General features: G+C 42.8%; 1 long non-coding RNA gene across 1 annotated transcript in view; it reads right to left on the reverse strand.

The window, feature by feature from the left end:
* The window catches only part of LOC309636003, a 702,830-nt gene that overhangs the window by 101,487 nt on the left and 581,049 nt on the right, over positions 1-20,294 (reverse strand). The window lies entirely within an intron of this gene.

The raw sequence follows: 20,294 nt of genomic DNA on the forward strand, positions 1-20,294 counted from the left end.
TCATAGATAACATAACTTGAATATTAATAAAGTAAGAAATCTATATTTAGCTTAGCACAGTGCCTGGCACCTGATATGTAATAAATATTGATTGAATGAATGATGCGTGAATGTCTCTGATGGTTTGCTCCCTTTTCTTGTTTCTCTGCCAAGAGAGAAATTAATAAACTCAAGTGGATTTGAGTTTGGCTGGTTAGCTAATGCTTGATTGTGTTTACTTACTCAGCATTCCCAGGGTTACTGGCCATGAATTAGGATGATGACTTCGGTGTGTTTACCGAATTGAAAATGACCTTATTTAAGTAGAAATTTAAACACTTAAAATAATGACCCAAATGATAATTGTACTAATTGAAGGAGAATTTTATTGATAGAAGTGTCACCCTCTCCTTATAATTAAAAAAATAAATAAATTCCTGGCCAGATCTTACATGATTGCCCAGGAGAGGAATTTGGAACATGAAGTCTATGGAGAAGAATTAATTTCCAAAGTGACTGTTTCTTTTCGGGGCTGGGGCAAAAGTGTGGTTTGATGGTGGGGTGTGGTGGGGATGCTTTATTTAGATGGCGCTGTGTGTGTTGTGTTTCTTTTTGATGAGAGATGACGTTGCCTGGCCTACCAGGGCTCGTGGACTGATTTCACTGATGTTCCACCTTTTCTTTCTTTTAAAAAAAAATCTTCTCAATGCTTTATTTTTTATTTTTAACATTTTTACTGGAGTATAGTTGATTTACAATGTTGTGTTAGTTTCTACTGTACCGCAAAGCGAATCAGTTATACATATACATATATCCACTCTTTTTTAGATTCTTTTCCCATATAGGCCATTACAGAGTATTGAGTAGAGTTCCCTGGGTTATCTGTCTTATATATAGTGGTGTGTATATGTCAGTCCCAATCTCCCGAGCTACCATATGATCCTGCAATCCCACTACTGGGCACATATCCAGAGAAAACCATAATTCGAAAAGATACATACACCCCAATGTTGATAGCAGCACTATTTACAATAGCCAGGCTATGGAAGCGACCTAAGTGTCCATCGACAGAGGAATGGATAAAGAAGATGTGGTATATATATACACACACACAATGGAATATTACTCAGCTATAAAAAAGAATGAAGTAATGCCATTTGCAGCAACAGGGATGGACCTAGAGATGGTCATGCTGAGTGAAGTAAGTCCACCTTTTCTTCCATGACTTTCTCTCTCTTTCTGACTCTTCCTTTCCTCAGGGAACCAGGGTCTCCATGTTGCCCTACTGAATTTCCAGCCCCTCATGTAGACTAACTTTCTCAAGACATTAGCCTCAGGCTCAGGCTTACCTGTCTGGCCATAAGATTACAAGTGCTGTCACTTAGAAAAGCCTTAGATGAATAAAGCATACTAAAGCTTATTGACCAACACACAGTGGCTGTATCTCTCTCTCTGAAGTATTATCATTTTAACAAAGCATCATGAGTGGTAACCTCAAGGAATAGTCCTTTGGCTTGAGCTAGCTGTGTATTTTTTGGTCCTGAAGTCTGAATACCCACAGGCTAATTTCAGCTTTGCCAGATTAGACCAGATCCCTAAAATGTGTTCTTCATTTTTAGACTGAGTAAATATGTGTTAGTGAATGAGTGGATGAGAAAAAGGAAAGTAAAGAATGTAGCCTTTCCCAGACTACCTGATCTCAGAACCTTAAAAATTCTTTTTTCAAGGAACATATTGTGAAACTCCTATCTCAGGGATCCTGCTTTGGGAAATTCTAGATGAGGCTGTTTGCCCTTGGTGGAGTTGTTTAAGGTCTCTGGGGCTTTATTTTTCTCATCTACATATTGGGGGAGATGGACAAGATAATTTCCAAATCTCCTTAGGACTTCCAAACTCCTTCTTAATGGAGAGGTTTCAGGCACCACCCAGTGAGTCAGTAGGGGAAGAATTTTGGAGCCAAGAGAAGAGCCTTTCTATTCCTTCCAATCACATCACGTAGCCCCACCTGTCAGGTGGCTGCAAAGACAGAATTTCTCTTCCCAGTGAGCTACTCATGCAGCTTCAGCTGCAGCTAAGTTGCCCTTAGTATGGACAGCAGTTTTATGAGCCCACCTCCGCCCCCTAGGTGGCCGGCATGACGATCCTTCCCGTAGCACAGGTTGGGTATCAGGTGAGCACGCTGAGAAGCCCCTGGTATCAGTACAATCTCTCTTGCTGAGTCTGGTCTTGGGCAGGCTCCTATTTTTAGCTGTATCTGATAGAGACACTGACTTCCCAGCTTAATGATCACTCTCAGGTACCAGCGTGCCTCCAAACAGCTCTCTCGTGATCCAAAAGGCCCCTGATATTATAAAAGGAAAAGGCAGGGTGACATAGAGCAAAGTGGACTCAACTGAGACACTCGATTTCTCTCACTGTAAAACAGTGTGACTTTGTGACTCCCAGGACCTTGATTTCCTTTCTGTGAAATGAGACAGGATGCTCTCTAAGGGCCCTTCCAAATTTAAAGTTCTATGAAGACCCAGTCTGTGCAGGGAGAGGACAGATGCTTGGAGCTTTTAAGACCCAAACACTAGGGACAGAGAGTCAAGCAACCACCCAGTGCTTGACACAGTGTAAGCAAGTCCGTAAATGTTAGCCAGCAAATATTCCACCCAGATGCATGGGTATAGGTGCCAAGGGAAATGTAATTTTGACATACGTTTATTTGCCCAGGAGAAAAATAGCAGAAAATAATACATGTGCCATTAAGTTAAAACTGCTAATGTGTTCAAGTCAGTACTTACATGGGGTTAGGAACCTATGGGCATACAAGTTAGTACTTTGTCCTGCTTCCTGGGCAGGGAATTTAGTGAATTTAGGTCTAAAGAATGTCAGAATTTCAAGGACATTTCTGTAGGAGCTGCTGATGGTATCCAATTCACTCCAGACTTTTGACATTGTCTGAGCCCTTTTCAGCAAGGTCATCTCAGCAGGTATGAGGCTTGGGGTAAGTCCCGTGGAAAGCAGATGAAAATTAATAGGAGGGTCAGCCTGGAAGAAAGAAAAACACAAAAAACTCCCAAGACATGCTGGGAAGCCTGGGGCCTAAGGGCCAAATCTATCTATCTATCTATCTATCTATCTATCTATCTATCTATCATCTATCCATCTACCTACCTACCTACCTACCTATCTATCTACCTATAATGAACCTTGGGTCTGTTTTTAGTACCACCTGGTATGAACTATTTTTGTCTTTTTCCTTCAGGCTGCCTGAGTTCCACTCAGGAGATTGGAACCTTACAGAGTGCAGGCCAGGGGAAATCAGGCCAATTGCTGTGTTCCCCAGGGATGCCTTTGTTTTCAGGCTTCATCCACATTACACATTTCTGCAACATTCATTATCCAGAGGAATCCAGGGGGAAGCCTCAAAACTGCACACTGTTTTGGGGGGATAAGATCACATTTTCAGCTTGTAACAAATCTATATCCTATTGCCCACAGCTAGTCTTAGATGAGTAGTCATTATGCCTGAAACTCACATTGTGACTTTGCCTGAGCCCATTGATGTGGGAGGAGACTATGGACTCTTTGTAGATTTCAACACGGGATCTGAGAGGACTGTGGTGCAGTGTGAGCTTTGAGGTGAGAAGACTCCTCATTGAGTGACTTTGGGCAAACACCTTAGTTCTAGGAGCATTAGTTTCCTTTTTGATAAAATAAGGATGACAAATCTTGCTTTTCCAGGGTTGTTATAAAGATTGCATATGATTTTATACACTACCAAATGTAAAATAGATAGCTAGTGGGAAGCAGCCACATAGCATAGGGAGATCAGCTCGGTGCTTTGTGACCCCCTAGAGGGGTGGGATAGGGAGGGTGGGAGGGAGAGGCAAGAGGGAGGAGATATGGGGATATATGTATATGTATAGCTGATTCACTTTGTTATAAAGCAGAAATTAACACACCATTGTAAAGCAATTATACTCCAATAAAAGATATTTAAAAAAAAGATTGCATATGATTTAATATAACACATCTACTGTTTACTATCCCCTTGTGTCAGGCATGTGATCCTCCCAGCAACACAGTGAGTCACGTAGCATGACCCCCATCTTACAGATGAAGACAAAGAAGCTCTAGGAGGTGCCATCTGCCCAAGGTCACAGAGGTGGTGAATAATGGAGACAGGATTTGGTTCAGAAAGTTTTACTTCTGAGTGCAAGCCCTTAATTACTAAACCATACCACCGCATCATGGGCAAATGCCTCAAAATGTTCATGATTGTTTTTACAGGCTCCATGGAATAAATCGTTGCCTCCTAGTACCGAATGGTACCTTGACTTCAGACAAGATCAAAACCACTGTTGTCATAGGATCTATGAATGTTTTGGGGTTCCTTGTCTTTCAAAAGGCTTATGACACTTATCAGCTTGAAATTCTTATACTAAAGACTGAGACTGTATAATATTTGAGTCACTGAGGTGACTCAAATTCCCTATGTAGCCAGCCACTCCTGTAAGAAGGAATTCATTAGACCTTTGAAGACAATCTGGTACCTGCTGTATCCCTTGAGCAAACCATTGGGCAGTGCATAGTTATTGAAGCCCCTGATAGTGCAAAACCACTCAAGTGGAAATCTCTCCATAATCAAGTGTGACCACCCTACCCCCTGGCCTATTCTTTTAATATTTGATACTGAAATTTGAAAACAGTGAAAGCCTTTGGCGGTCTCTTAATCTACACCTCACATAGGCTCACAGGAAGTCAGGAGGAGGATTGAAGGAAACTGAGTCCTGTCTCTCCTTCAGCATGCCTCATGGACAGATTTTTCAAGAAAATATATAATGTGGGAGGTAAAAACTTTGAACACAAATGCTACAGGAAGATGTTAGAGGTTTTTTTTGCTTGATGGTATGTAGAGCAGTCAACTTGGTATTTGATTTGGAAATTGAAAAGGATAGCACTACTCCTGGGTGAGGCTGGTGAGAATGTCTCTAAATCTCAAAGTTTTCCTAGTGTTTTTCAAAGGCTGTTAATTTTTTGGAAGGTCTGGCTATCAGAGCTACATGGAATGATATGGGTATCTCATCATGCTGCTTCTGCAAGGACAAATGGTAAAAGGCGGGGATGAGCAGGGAGCTCATAGGAAGAAAGCCTACTGTACTATGGGCCTTGCAAGAAGCATCAGTACTTCCCATCAGAGCTCACTGGACCCACTCCTATGGGCAGGTCGTCCTAGCACTTCACTTCCTGGACAGACTGAAAAAATAGACCTTTAAGACCTGGCCATAGTCCCAGTGATACCAAGTCAGAGGAAAGTAGATAGCTGAGTGACAGGTTAACTTTGTGATAAATGCTTTTGCCTCATCCGCCAGGCATGTTCTCCATCAGAGCTCTTCTCCGTGAGAGCTCCTGTTGATTCCGAAAGCTTGGTCTCGGTGCTGCATTGAATTTCAGAGATAGAGTTTTGGGTGAAGTAGAAAGAATAGCTTTATTGCTTTGCCAGGCAAAGGGCGACACAGTGGGCTCCTGCCCTTGAAAACTGTGTGTCCCAACCTGGGAGGATTTGGTGAGGAGTTTTATAGCAATACGTCAAGGGTGGGGTTGCTGATAAGATTAGGGTGTGTGTAGGGCCTGCACCCCTTCAATCTGGTCTCAGATAATCTCTTGATGAGCTTCTCTGGTTCCTTTTAATCTGGCCTCAGGTGGTCTTCTCTGGAATGAAGAATACTGACATCTTCCATTTATTTGGGGTTTTAGTTCTATAACGAGCGCAAAAGATATTGTTGTGTATCCCTTGAGGCAGAACTAGGACCCTGCCCCAAGGCTGCACGATTGTTTCTTGGCTGCCCCTCTGTTGTCTCTGCATCCCCTCCCTTCCCTGATTAGCAACTGTTTGAATCTGCCCTTTGGGACTCAGGGAAGTTCATGGCGGCTGGAATGTGTTCTCTACAAACAAGGAACAGGGAACACGGAAAGGCTTCCATGCCCAGGAGCCCCACAGGGTCCTGCTCAGCTTCACTGAGGGTGGATGTGGGCAAGGCATCCTCCTCCCTTATGGGTGTCCTTAGATTAATCTAAGTATCAGCAGCAGGGTCCCTAGTCTGTCATGGGGCTTAAATAGCCTCTGCTTCATAGATCTTGCTGTCTTTCTTCCTGGAGAGCTTGCTTCAGATGTCTCTCCACTCCCCAAACTGTAGAAGGTGAAAGGTCAGAAAAATGCGTATGAGAAAATCCTGGTCCATACATCCTGCTGCATCATTTGGCCACTTGCCGTCACCTCTGTTTTCCCAGCTTACAGCTGCCACACTTCTGTGCAGAAACAGTCCACGTTGGGTTCCTTCTGAGATAGATTCTTTTGCTGTTGCCCTAGTAACAGAATTATTAAACCACGTTCCAGCCTCGGGAGTATTTGTGCCTGGTGAGGTAATGTCTGTCGCATCCAGACTTTCTTTTCATTCCCACTCCCACCCCCTCACTTCAGGCCCCATGTACCTCACATCTAATGTATTCTTCTCCTCCCTGGCCTCAGTACCTCCTGCCCACCCTCTCCTCTGGGGCTGCTTCCAGCTCAACAGCACGCTTTCTCAAGCTCAAAGATTCAGTGTTGGTCAGTTTCCCCATCAGCCTGACATTCAAAGCTCCCCATGGTGGCCCACACCTCCATTCCTAAAACCCACAGCCCTCCTTGGGCTTTAGCAAAGCAGGTCGTGGCCATCGGGCAGTGACAAGAAATAAATCCAACAAGAACTAAACAAGGAGAATCCATAGGGCTTATCTAGTGGCTGGTTGGTTAGGAGGCAATACAGTGTAATGTTTAAGCATATGGGTTTTGGAATTAGTCTAATGGAGCTACCTGTATGACCATGGACAAGTTTCTTAACCTCTGTAAGTCTCAATTTCCCCAAATGCAAAATGGAGATAATGATAGTACCTTCCCCATAAGGGTTTCTCTGCCCAATTAAAGATCTTCTAAAGTGCTTAGCTTAGCATCACAGAAAAAATACGAACATATTCATTGAACATAGAAATACATCAAACATGTTAGCTGTGATGATGAAGATGACAGAGAAAGGGGGAAGGGTGGTGGTATGAGAAATGGAATTGAGAATGGCTCCTGATTTTGGTGAATGGGTGGAAATCACGCAGGTAGGGAATCCAGGTGCAGAAGGAACAGGTTTGTGAGAACAAACCATGCTTTCATTTTTGAGCTTGGTGAGTTTGATGTGTCCTAACTCACTTTTACTGATTCTCACTGAGTGCCAGCCACTGTGTTAAGCACATTAGGTGCATTATCTCATGTAATTCTCACAACAAGCCCTTGAGATAAGTATTGTTAACACATGGCAAAATCAAGTAACCTGCTCGAAGTTATTAGGTAGCAGAGCTGGGATTTGATCTCCGATCTTTGTGTCTCCAGAGGCTACACAGTTTACCACTATACCCGCTGACTCCTAAGTATCTTTACTGTATTTAAGAAGTCAGTTCTTTTAAATTTATTTATTTTTTATTTATTTAATGCTTTTAGTGTTAAGATGGTCTTTGGGGAACATAATGGTCTGCATGGCTTCCAGTCTAGACAGTGCTCTGCCCCTCATCTGGGGTCCCTGTGTGTAAATTTGGCGCCTGGCTTGGGGACTTCTTTTATGACACTTGCTCTCCTGAGCTCGTGCTCAGTCAGTGGCTCAGTGTGCCGCTCTCACACTTGGTCTTCTTGCCTCATTTCCACCTTCTCCCTGCCTCCCACCTCCAGGCTGGGATCTTCGGTCTTAAAGTGAATTAGCATCTCTGAGCCTCAGCGTCCTCCTCTGAATACTTAAGCAGTTACAGAACTGCAGTAAGCATCAAAAGATACAGATAGACGTTCCTTGAGGAGAGTGGTCGTTTCTGATTTCTCTTTGCATTCCCAGTGCCTGGGCCAGAGCTGAGCAGATACCAGGTGCTCTGATTCCTGAATGAATAGATGACCAGCCGATTGCATATACTGGTGTATATGATGCAGGGTCCACTCCTTTGGTTTGACTCTACTGAGATTTCTTTCTTTTTCACTTGTCCTGCTATCCTGGGTGCTTACCCCAATTTATTTTGCTTTGGGGATGACTCCTTTAAACTTTTGGAGTCAGCTAAACCACAAAGGTAGACTGGGTTATAACACTGGTGTTGGGTGTTGCGTGTGTGCCCATCTATGTTCTGGGGGAGGAGGAGGGGGTAGGAGGGAGCAGGTGTGGGGGGACCAGCAGGTGTAGGCTGGATCATATTTCCTCCACAGGCTTTCTTTGTAATGGGGAAAGATGCTCGAAGAACCCAAAGGACATGAATTTACCTGCAGCAAATGCAATCCAGGTGCTATGGTTAAAGCCTAAAGACCAAAGTGATGATATTAGGAGGTGGGGCCTTTAAAAGGTGATTAGGTCATGTGGGTGGAGGCTTCATGAATGGAATTAATGCCTTATAAAAGAGGCCCTTCCACCATGTGAAGATACAAGAAGTTTGAAACCTGGAAGAGGGTCTTCATCCAAATATGCTAACATCTTGATCTCGGACTTCCAGCCTTCAGAACTGTGAGCAATAAATTTCTGTTGTTATAAGACACCCAGTCTGTGGCATTTTTTATAGCAGCCTGAACAGATTAAGACACCAGGGTACCATGAGTTGGTTTTTAACAGGAGTTTTCTGTTCTTTTAATAACAATGCTTCAACATGGCAACTTTTAAATATTTTTCCCTCTATCATTCCAGGTACTTTCACTTTCAATAAGCTGCATATGGATTTCAACGCTATTTAATTAAGCCCTTAACCTATAAAAATGCACATTTAATACTCAGAGTAAACCGTTAACTTGTTCCCTCTGAAGATAAACAGGTGAGATATCTTCCTGAGCTCCGAGTTCTGAGATAATTAAGATTAGTTGCCATAGAGAGAGAGAGAAAGAAACACATTAAAATGTATCATACTTTTTGTGTTTAGGAAATTCATTTAATTAAATATTCAGGACCATCAAATCTACCCAGACCCAGATACCTATTAATCTGTTGGCCACACAGCCTCCAGAGTGATCTTTCTTTGTCAGGAAACCGTTCTAATTGCTCCACTCCTCTGCTCAGAAACTTTGAATGGCTCTCCATTGTCCTGTGGACAGATGACAGTCAATCTTCCTAACACGCGTGAGTCCAGGCCTTTTAGGATCTGACCCAACCTCCTTCCCAAGCTTGTTTGTTACCACTAGACCTTTAGGTGCTTGCTGGCACCCCCTGGCACTCACAGTGTTCCCCAGCCTCTTTACATTATTTACCCTTTGGATTCTTTTTCTTGTTTTCTGTTGGCTTTGCAATTCCTGCTCACTCTTTAAGACCCAGTTCAAATTCCTCCTTCAGTTTACATGCTAGGCCTCTTGGGATTCCTCCAGACAGACCTACCCTAGACTTTCTTGAACTTTGTACTTTATGACAGTTCCCATCATAATGTACCATAATTATACATTTTCCTACTAGACTGTGAGCTCCTTGGGACCCAGGGACCTATTCATTACGTAAATATTTGTATATTCGTATAGTGTCTAACTCATAGTAGGTCCTGAATCACTCTTGTTGAAGGAAATTAAGTTCATGACAATATACTGCCAGTTAATAGTATGCATTATGATGTTATAAAGATTTCTGAAGTGAATTTTTGAAGTGACTGTGACCCTGGTCTTTTCTGTGGTGCTGCCCAAAAATAGGCAGAAGACCTAAATAGACATTTCTCCAAAGAAGACATACAGATGGCCAAGAAGCACATGAAAAGCTGCTCAACATCACTAATTATTAGAGAAATGCAAATCAAAACTGCAATGAGGTATCACCTCACACCAGTTAGAATGGGCATCATCAGAAAATCTACAAACAACAAATGCTGGAGAGGGTGTGGAGAAAAGGGAACCCTCTTGCACTGTTGGTGGGAATGTAAATTGATACAACCACTATGGAGAACAGTATGGAGGTTCCTTAAAAAACAAAAAATAGAATTACCATATGATCCAGCAATCCCACTACTGGGCATATACCCAGAGAAAACCACAATTCAAAAAGACACATGCACCCCAATGTTCATTGCAGCACTATTTACAATAGCCAGGTCATGGAAGCAATCTAAATGCCCATCGACAGACGAATGGATAAAGAAGATGTGGCACATATATACAATGGAATATTACTCAGCCATAAAAAGGAACGAAATTGGGTCATTTGTTGAGACGTGGATGGATCTAGAGACTGTCATACAGAGTGAAGTAAGTCAGAAAGAGAAAAACAAATATCGTATATTAACGCATGTATGTGGAACCTAGAAAAATGGTACAGATGAACTGGTTTGCAGGGCAGAAGTTGAGACACAAATGTAGAGAACAAACGTATGGACACCAAGGGGGGAAAGCCACGGTGGGGTGGGGCTCATGGTGTGATGAATTGGGCGATTGGGATTGACATGTATACACTGATGTGTATAAAATTGATGACTAATAAGGACCTGTTGTATAAAAAAATAAAATAAAATTCAAAAATTCAAAAAAAAAAAAAAAGTTCCACAATGTCCTGTGGAAGGAAGATCGTCTTTGCATACCTGGCAGCAGTAGAATGAAGCTAAAACTAGGGTTCACTGATACCCCTTTGGTTAATGGGTAGAAAGGTCAAACTTAGAGGCCACCAAAGAATCACTTCCTCCATGATGCCAATAGCATCTTATAAATGCTCTAAATACTCAGTAATGGGAGGTCGTATAACATGGTGGTTAAAACATGAAATTTGGAGTCAGGTGGACCTGATTTATCAGTTGTGTGACTGACAGCTCACTGAACCCCTCTTCAGTTTTGTTATCTGTACAATGGGCATAATCATACTTTATTCCTACAACAGTTTCTTGATATTCAGCGACATAATTAATAGGGCATCTGGCATATAGGAAAGTGTTCAGAAAAGGCAGTAGCTATTATTTTTGTTTGATTTTAGAATTGTTATGAGTTATTAATAAAATGTATCATAGCCAATACAGAATAATACAATAATTTAAGTTCCTCCAAATAAATAATATTGCAGTAATAATGACTAATTTTCTGGTGAGTTAGAATTTAGTTTGTTATTAGTAGCTGTTTGACACCATCAGAGGTTAGAGCCAGTCCCAGAAGAATTCCAAAAGAGCTGCTCAGCTAAGGCCATCCCACAGAGAGAAGATGCTCAGATAACCTATGGTTCTGAGCACAGCAAGACCAGCAGACAAGGTTCCAGGACCAAACAGTCCAAGTGTGTGTTAGATGAGGCTGGAGCACAGCTCGTGGCTGCAGACCTTCAGCACAGCCTCATAAAGGACACACAATGCAGGCAATCTCTCTGCACACAACACTGGATTGTATGAGATCACTGCCCCTTGCACTGGATGAGAAACTCTTGACAATGAACTTTCTTGGGAACATTAAGTGAAGGCTACACCTGAAGCTGCCTCTTGACTTTTTCCCTAGCAGACCTGTAACCACCAAAGCTTATCACTCATTTTGACCATGAGAGTGTGTGTGAGTGTGTAATCTCTGATGGATAAATCCATTACAAATGGAATCCCATGCTTTTGGTGTTTTCTTAAACATTCTTCTCTGATCAGGCATCACCACAGAGAAGAGTAGTTTTGTTTAATGACCTCTGCTTTTGCAATACTTTGTTTTCTTTTTCTTTTTAGAGGTAAGAGTTTTCTACAGTCAACTTAAAGTATACCCAATTCTAGATCATGAAAGAGAAATTATATGTGTGTTGAGGTCTGTGAAGGAGGCTGGGGTCTGAGGAAATTACTAGCATGTCCCTATAGGTCCCAAGTGTACTCAGGAGCTGGCCCCATGCCCTGGTTAAATCCATGAGAGGCCAGTGCCCTTCAGAGACTCCAGAACCTGCTCTGGCTGTGAACCTGATCTCCTCCCTCCCCTTCCTTCAATTCCCCTGAAAACCAAGCCTGGGGCCGAGGGGCAGCCTAATTGGATTGCCCCTTGATGGTGATCTGGCTGGAAAGAGCCTAGAACTGGGAACTTGGGGACCTGAATTTAGTCCTGGTGCTTCATTAACTCACCGAGCAACCTTGGGCAAGTACCTCGCTCTAGGCTTCTGTTTGGTCATCTGAGAAACACAGGAGCTATGTCTGCGGGTCTCAGGTTCTGTGGACCAGGCCAGGGACAAACAGCGGGGCAGGAAACAACCCCTTCACCTCCTACTGAAAGACACATCCCAGCTGTCCTTTACAAACGGCGTTGCCCAAACTAATGAAGCGTGATTCTGAGACTGGTGCAAACTGGAATTGGCAGCCTGGGGGTTTAGAACAATCAAGAGTCACCGGGAGAGCAGGGGAGATGTAAGTGGGACACAGCAAAGCTCTGAGCTTCCCTGGGAGAGGAGTGGAGAAATGTCCTTCGGCAGAGGAGCCACTGTCCCTGGAGCTGTCAGAATAGTATATGTGAAATCAAACTCTGGTCTTTGGTCTTGCTAGTAAGGAACCTCCCCCACTGCAAAACAACACTAAACCGAAACAAAACTTGGAGGATGTGGTGGTCCCATTTGGAGAAATCAAGGTGGACTGGAGACGTTTGAAGACCCTGGTAGGGCCATAGGGGAGGCTGAGGAGTGTTATCAATAAGGCAAAATGTGTCCAATGAGAACAACACGTGACCAGACCAAAGGGGATTTTCTTTTTTTGATTGAAAAGCTAGTTCATGCCCATGGGAAATAATTTGGACAGCTCCAATGATTATCACTGAAAAATACATTTCCCTCCTACTCTCGCCCTTTGGTCTCCATTCACAGAGGCAACCATCTTTTTACAATTAATATGTCCTTCTAGAGGTATTCTGGGTGTCTTCTTCACTTGGCTTTTTTATGTAGCATATGTGTTAGATATTGTCCTATCACAGCACAAACATTCATTAATCATTTAGATGTATATTTGAGTGCTTACTAAGGTGCTGACTGTTCTAGGTCCTGAGAATATAGCAGTAAGAAAGCAAGACAAGATCTTGGTCCTCCTTAACATTCTAGTGACAATACCAGAAGCTGCACAAGCAAATGGTAATTATGTAATGTCAGGTAGTGAGAAGTGCTATGAAGGAAAATAAAAACAGTGTAAGGATAGAAGTGATGGGGGCTCTTTTAGCTAAGAAGGCCAGGGAGGGCCAGCCTGGGGAGATGACATAAAAGAGAGGCATGACCCATGCCAAGGTGGGGAGCATGAGCTTGCCGGACGGCCGGAACGACACAAAGACCTGAGGATGGGGATGTGTCAAGCATGTGAGAGGAACAGGAGTCCGCTGTGGATGCGGCAGAATGAGACAGGGGTGTGATGGGAGAGGGGGTCACAGAGGCAGGCAGGGGACGCAGCCCACGAGGCCCTAAGTGATATATAAATCCATTGGGTGGTTTGAGCAGGGGATAATAGCTGATATGTTTTTAAAAGATCCTTCCACCTGCTGTGTGGTGAACAGACTGTCAAGGGCAGGAGTGGCATTGACGGGCAGGTGGCTGTTGCTATAATCAGGAAGCAGGTGACAGTGGCGTGGGCGAGGCTGGTAACAGTAGATTTATATTTTGAGAGTAGAGCCTGCAGAATGTGGGGTGTGAGAGAAAGCAAAGTGACCTGAGCGACTGGGTGAATGTTCTCCATTTACTAAAATGGGGAAAATGGTGATGGAGGGGCCAGTAGGGTGGGGACTGCCATTTTCTGGCTTAGTGTTATACTCAGGATGGCTGTTTCCTGTCCCAGTAGGATACATGAGTCTAGAGGGCACAGCTTAGGTTAGGGCTGGAATTTGGGTGTCATCAGATATTTTAAACCCTGGGCCCAGATGGCCATCAGAGATTGAATGCAGAGAGATAATGTAGAGAGAAGGCCGGGACTGATTCCTGGTACCTCTAACATTTAGAGGTTGGGAAGAGGGAAGGCCAGCAACAGAGACCGAGATGGGATAACCAGGGAGGAAGGAGATGGGGCATCCTGGAAGCCCAGCATAGAAAGTGCTGGATAACCCCCCCCAATTCTTTTTCAGGTCTGCATTGCATTCCATTGTATGGCTATAACATAGAGGACTATTTAACTAGTCCTCTCTCCACTGGTGTTTGGATTGTTACCAGTCTTTTACTGGTGTGTGGCTGACTTTATCAGTAGTTCTGGATGAGGCACTCACAGGAAACTGTTTCAAGACTTCTGTTTTCTCTTGCAGCACAATGGGTAGCCCTGGCTTCTTGACAGCATGACCGCTCACACATATGTAAATGAATATTGAGGGAGCCAGAGGTTAAAAGCAGGAAAGCCCTTTTGAAACCACTATTCCCAGCCACTCCTTCTATGGGCAAGAAGACTAACTTGTCCAAAGTCATCTGGCACCTTGGCCACAGCCAGTGTTAGAAGACAATTGCGGGCTTCCCTGGTGGCGCAGTGGTTGAGAATCTGCCTGCCAATGCAGGGGACACAGGTTTGAGCCCTGGTCTGGGAAGATCCCACATGCCGTGGAGCAGCTGGGCCCGTGAGCCACAATTACTGAGCCTGCGCGTCTGGAGCCTGTGCTCCGCAACAAGAGAGGCCGCGATGGTGAGAGGCCCGCGCACCGCGATGAAGAGTGGTCCCCACTTGCCACAACTAGAGAAAGCCCACGCACAGAAACGAAGACCCAACACAGCCATAAATAAATAAATAAGTAAATAAAAATTAAAAAAAAAAAAAAAAAAGAAGACAATTGCTTGACCCTCAGTCCACTCTTGGCAGAATTCCACATTGCATGCCAAGGCATTTCCAATGATCAGCTCTCCCAGATTTGCTGAGTTGCAGGATATGGATATATTCTGATTGAAGGGAGTGAGGTGTAGAGGAATGAACACAGATTTGGGGCCAAACAGACCTGGAGTGAATCCCATCTCCAGCTCTTACTAGATGTGCGGCAACGTACTTGACTCTGAACCTTGTTTTTTGTAGACTGGTAATGATATTACCTATCACTATGTGATGCTGGAAACCCCTGCCCCAGCCCTGAATGTAGCAGACTATAAATGTGAACTCCCTCACCCGCCCGACCCCAGTTCTTTTCCTTCCTCCCAATGCAGTTGTTTCGAGAGAGATATTGGAAACTTCCTCATAAACATTGAAGGAAGCAAGACCTCAGAAAGTGAACCAAAGACAGTGCTCTGTGTGTATGTGTGTGATTTAAAGCTTTGTCTTGTTCTGACAATAATATCCTAACACAAACATCTCCAAGCAAACTATGAATATATTAGAACTATCACTTTCAAAAGATGTGTGGGGATAAGAGTAACAGAGATTAAGGAAAACAGAAATCCCTTGATAATCCTCATTTTAAAATAAAAGACACTATTTTCCTGAGTATAACACCTTTTTTTCTGATTATTATGCTTTTTGCCAAAACATGGAAAATATGGAAAGGATAAAAAAGAAAATAAAAATAATACACAATTCCATAACCACTGTTAACATTTTGGTGCATTTCCAGTCTTTTTTCTGTGTAGATGTGCTACTCAGATCTCCCTTCATGAGAGACCTGGCATCCAGCTGTGACCTCCTTTGGGACTGGCCTTGGCATTCGCACCAACGTCCCTACATTCTAGAGGTGTCTCCAGCTGGGACTGAGCAAGGCTGTGCCACAACAGCCTGGCCATTTCCCCTCAGACTGTTGTTTGCTTTTTAATTGGCTTTGTGACGAGTAAAAGTTTTACATTTTTACGTAGACTGATCTATTAATTTTTTTTCTTTTGCCATCTCGTCCAGTGTTTTTTTATGCCTGAAAAATCTTTCTTCATCCAGAGATCAGGCAAATCTTCAACTATATTTTCTCCTTCCATTAATAGTTTTATTTTTTATGTTTAATTCTTTAATCCATCTGAGATTTATTTTGTTTTATGGCGTCAGGTGAAGGGTCTAGATGACGTTATTCCCAAATAGTTTTCCTACCACCATTTATTGCTTGACCAAAGGCAAATAACTTAACCTCTTTTAACTTCCATTTCTTTATTAAGAGAGGATAAGATAAATCCTAGCTTGAAGGGTTAGGTTGAAGAAAAAAAATGAGGTCATGGATATGAAAGCATTCTATAAATGCTATAGAAATGTTGTTTTTTCCAGTTGTTATAAGAAAATAACGTGTGAATGAATGCTTGCTTGTTTGGTGTAGTCTTGTCCCAGTGCCCTTATGAAAACAACATCCCCACAGGGCTAGCTCCCTAGATCCCAACAAACCCAAGACTACTTGGACCCACAGAAAGGTTTCATGATGCCACAGATGAGTTCAATGTAGGCTGTTTAGAGTAAGGCCAGCTCAAGGGCACATATGTTTAGGGGTCAGGTGGGAAGGGTTGGGATTGGGGTGGTGATCAATCAGGGAAAGTGGCCAATACCTTGCATGAGTTGACAGTATCTGATGAGGGAAAGCACTTGGGTATTCTTCTCTGAAGTCGTAAGGGCCACAGAGAGGGTGGCATTTCAGGAATTCCTTAAATGATAGGAGACACATGGCTTGGCATGGTGAGAGGGAGGGTTTTCCAGGTGTGCCATGCTGTCTTGGAGTTGGCTGGTAGAAGTTAGGCTCAGAAGGGTGAGTTGGATGATTCTGTCTTGGCCTGGCCACGATTTCAACTCTTCATTGAGACAGGAAGAGAGATGTCTTATTTCTCATCAGAGAAAGAGATGCAAAAGAAGTTTTCTGGCAGATAGAACCAATTCTTAACCACTGAGGAAAGAATAGCTGTAGACCTAATATTATAAAGAAGTCTCTCAAAATGTAACCATTTCACCTCTGAAACCAAATTATTAATATTTCCTGATTTTTTTTCTTCCTTCCTCTCTTTTAAAATCTATTAGTGTGATTAAAATGTGTTTAATAGGGAAGGGCTACAGAAGGTCTGGAATTTGATGAAATCCCTAAAAGAATACTGTCCTTAAGAAATGGTGGGGATTTCCCTGGTGGCGCAGTGGTTAAGAATCTGCCTGCCAATGCAGGGGACATGGGTTCGATCCCTGGTCTGGGAAGATCCCACATGCTGCGGAGCAACTAAGCCCGTGTGCCACAACTACTGAGCCTGCGCTCTAGAGCCCGTGAGCCATGACTACTGAGCCCGCGCGCCACAACTACTGAAGCCCGCACACCTAGAGCCTGTGCTCTGCAACAAGAGAAGCCACCGCTATGAGAAGCCCGCGCACTGCAACAAAGAGTAACTGCCGCTCATCACAACTAGAGAAAGCCCGTGCGCAGCAACGAAGACCCAACACAGCCAAAGATAAATAAATAAATAAAATTATAAAAAAAAAAAGAAATGGTGGAAGATAGAGAAGTATGGAAGAAGAAAAATGAGACAAAAATATGTTCTTTGAAATTAGGAATTATATCTCCTTCATTCTTTAGTGATTTAGGGAGTTTAGTATAAAGAGTAGGACATAGTGGGTGTACAATTTATACTGGTTGGTTGAATTAGGTAAAGCACAGACTAGGGAAATAGCCTTTGGTTAACCAAGAGTTAACATGGTGCTCTTGAAGAGTCATTGGTGGTGGTTGAGTTATGTAATACTGTGCATTCCCTGCTAAGTGCACATTTCCTGTTCAGGACATGGATTTGACAGGCCCTCTTAAACATAGGTGACTTGGACAGCTCTTTTTAGTGGGGAAAAATGAAGATAATTTGGTCTGGCTTTGGAACCTACTTTTTCCTTGTTCCTCATCACAGGGCCTTCATCCTAGCCAGGCAAGTCTATTCATTATTCTCTAAATCTAAATAGATGGTGCAGATCCCGCCTCTTCGCCTGCATTTATGTTGTTGCTTCAAGACCAAATTCTAGCTTCTTTTGTAAAGCTGCCTTGAAAACCCTTCCAACTTTCCTCCTTTTTAGAGTAATCTCCCTCTATCTGAATTTTTCCCCTAGCTATTGTGTCTATGTAACTTATTTGGTACTCATATACCCTAATGTTAATTAGTGTTTTATACACATATATTTACATCTCCAAGTAGATAATATATTTCTTGTTGTCTGAGACCTAGTTTTATATTTCCTTATTACCTTACCCCAACCCCCCACAATAGTGCCCCGTACAAATCTGGACCCATACCAGGTACCCAAAGGTTATTTGATAATGCGATGATTTCAGAGGATTCCATGAAGCTCATTTCCAGGTAAATCATGGCATCTTATTCTCTTTGTGAGGCTAATAAGGCAGAAACAAAGGCGTTGCTGGATTTAGGCTTAGCACATTGAGAGTACTTTCAAGGGGAACAAAATAGTTGCTGTGAGGGTAGATAAGGAGCAGGTCAGTGTTCCTCCTCTAGAATTCTACCACCAAAACTAGCTCCATGAATGCAAAGTCAACTGAAGCTTGACCCTGTCCTCTTTGCACAGGCTAAGTGTGGGAGACAATAAGGACATTGATGACTATAAGACAGTGTGGTAAATATTATGATAGGGACAAGAATAGGGGATGTGGGAGCCCAGAGAAAGAGCATTAAAATGAGCCTGGGTTAGGTGGTCAGGGAAGACTTCCTGGAGGAGACAGTGGTTGATCTGAATTTAGACACCGAAGACAGGGAGGAAGAGATTTTGTTGACCATCACAGCCCAAGTCAGGAAAGGGTGTTTGGGGAAATGTAAAAGAGAACTTTTCTAAGATAAAGTTATTTTACAAAGAAGCATTGGGAAATCAAGGGATTTAATTACAACTGCCTCACGAGCAGGATTTGAAAAGGAGTGGGAGGCTCATGGAAACCTTAATTGCTAAGAAAAGTTAAAAGGAGAAATATGACAGAACTAATGGGTCTGTATGTATGTCATGTCTGATTTGTCATTTTTCTAGACAGGCACTCTGCCTCCTGCCTTCTTCTCAGTTAGAGAAAAAAAGATCCTTCAGCTAGTAAGGTAGAGAAACCATTTAGGATGCAGAAATGGGACCTGGAAATATTCCTTACTCCTTTTAGGGAAGAAAAGGTCCATCTAGGGTTACCTGATTGTTAAGAAAAATAACGTGTTTGTTCAGCGATAATAATGTGTGAGGTGCCTGAAAGAGGCCTGAATCAGGCTGAATAATTTCTTCCTTCCTTTAGAAAATAAAAAACAGCTTGCTTGGTTTCTCTTCCAATTTATTCTTGTGGTCTTCCATTCCTTTGGAAATCTAGGAGGATGCTTATTTTATTAGCTTTTGTAGACCAACCCTTCTATATTCAGAGAGGGTGTCCTTGTGTGCATTAAGCTGGATCTTTAAGATTAATGCAATATGCAGGAAACTGTGATAAATGATACAGCATTAGCAGATTTTAGTTTGTAAAGTGGCTACATATTGAAGGCATCTGAAAAAATTGTAACTCACATCATGGTCAGAGCATAACCGACAGATGCCAAGGCAGAGAAATGGTGAATTGAGAAGGATGGAACTGCACCCAGCCTCCTGGTTTGTCCACACAGGGATTGCTAGAGAGAGGGCAGGATTTAAGGATGAAGTTTTTATAACTTTTATAAAGTTGCTAGAAGGAACAAATCTGTTGGTATACACAAAAGAGAATCAATGTGGCTGAGAGAAGAAGAGGCTCCATACACAGGTAGAGGATAGATTAGACCATTTTCAAGGTTCTGTCCAACTCAGACTTTGATCTCATGACTCCCTGAATCAGGACTCAATGAGATTTTTTGCATAGGCTCTACTATCTCATAGACCAAGGGAGTCCTTGGGGGTGTATATATATATATATATTTTTTTTTTAAAATATATATATATATATTTCTTATATATATATATTTTTTTTTTCTTTTCCCCCTGAGCTTTAATTATTTTCACTTGTGCAGCACTTTACAGTTTGTGGGAGCCTAATTTCACAGACTCTATTGGTTATCTATTGCCACAATGATGCTGTGTAACAAACAACCATGAAATCTCAGTGGCATACAACAATAAGTGTTTACTGCTCACATGTCTGCAGGTTTGCTAGGTGGCTCTGCTGATCTTGGCTAGGCTTGCTCATATAGCTGGAGGTCAGCTGTCTGTTAGTTGATCTAGGATGGCCTCAGCTGAAATGACTTGGATGACTCAGGTCTGATCCATGTCTCCTATCTTCCTTCAAGCTAACCCAGATATGTTCTCATGGTGATGAAAGAGGTGGTAGGACTTCCCTGGTGGTGCAGTGGTTAAGAATCTGCCTGCCAATGCAGGGGACACGGGTTCAAGTCCTGGTCCGGGAAGATCCCACATGCCACAGAGCAACTACACGTGTGCACCACAACTACTGAAGTCTGTGCTCCGCAACAAGAGAAGCCACAGCAATGAGAAGCCTGTGCACCTCAATGAAGAGTAGC

This window comes from Balaenoptera borealis, assembly GCF_965194805.1.
Source record: "Balaenoptera borealis genome assembly, chromosome: 1".
Taxonomy (NCBI): Eukaryota; Metazoa; Chordata; class Mammalia; order Artiodactyla; family Balaenopteridae; genus Balaenoptera; species Balaenoptera borealis.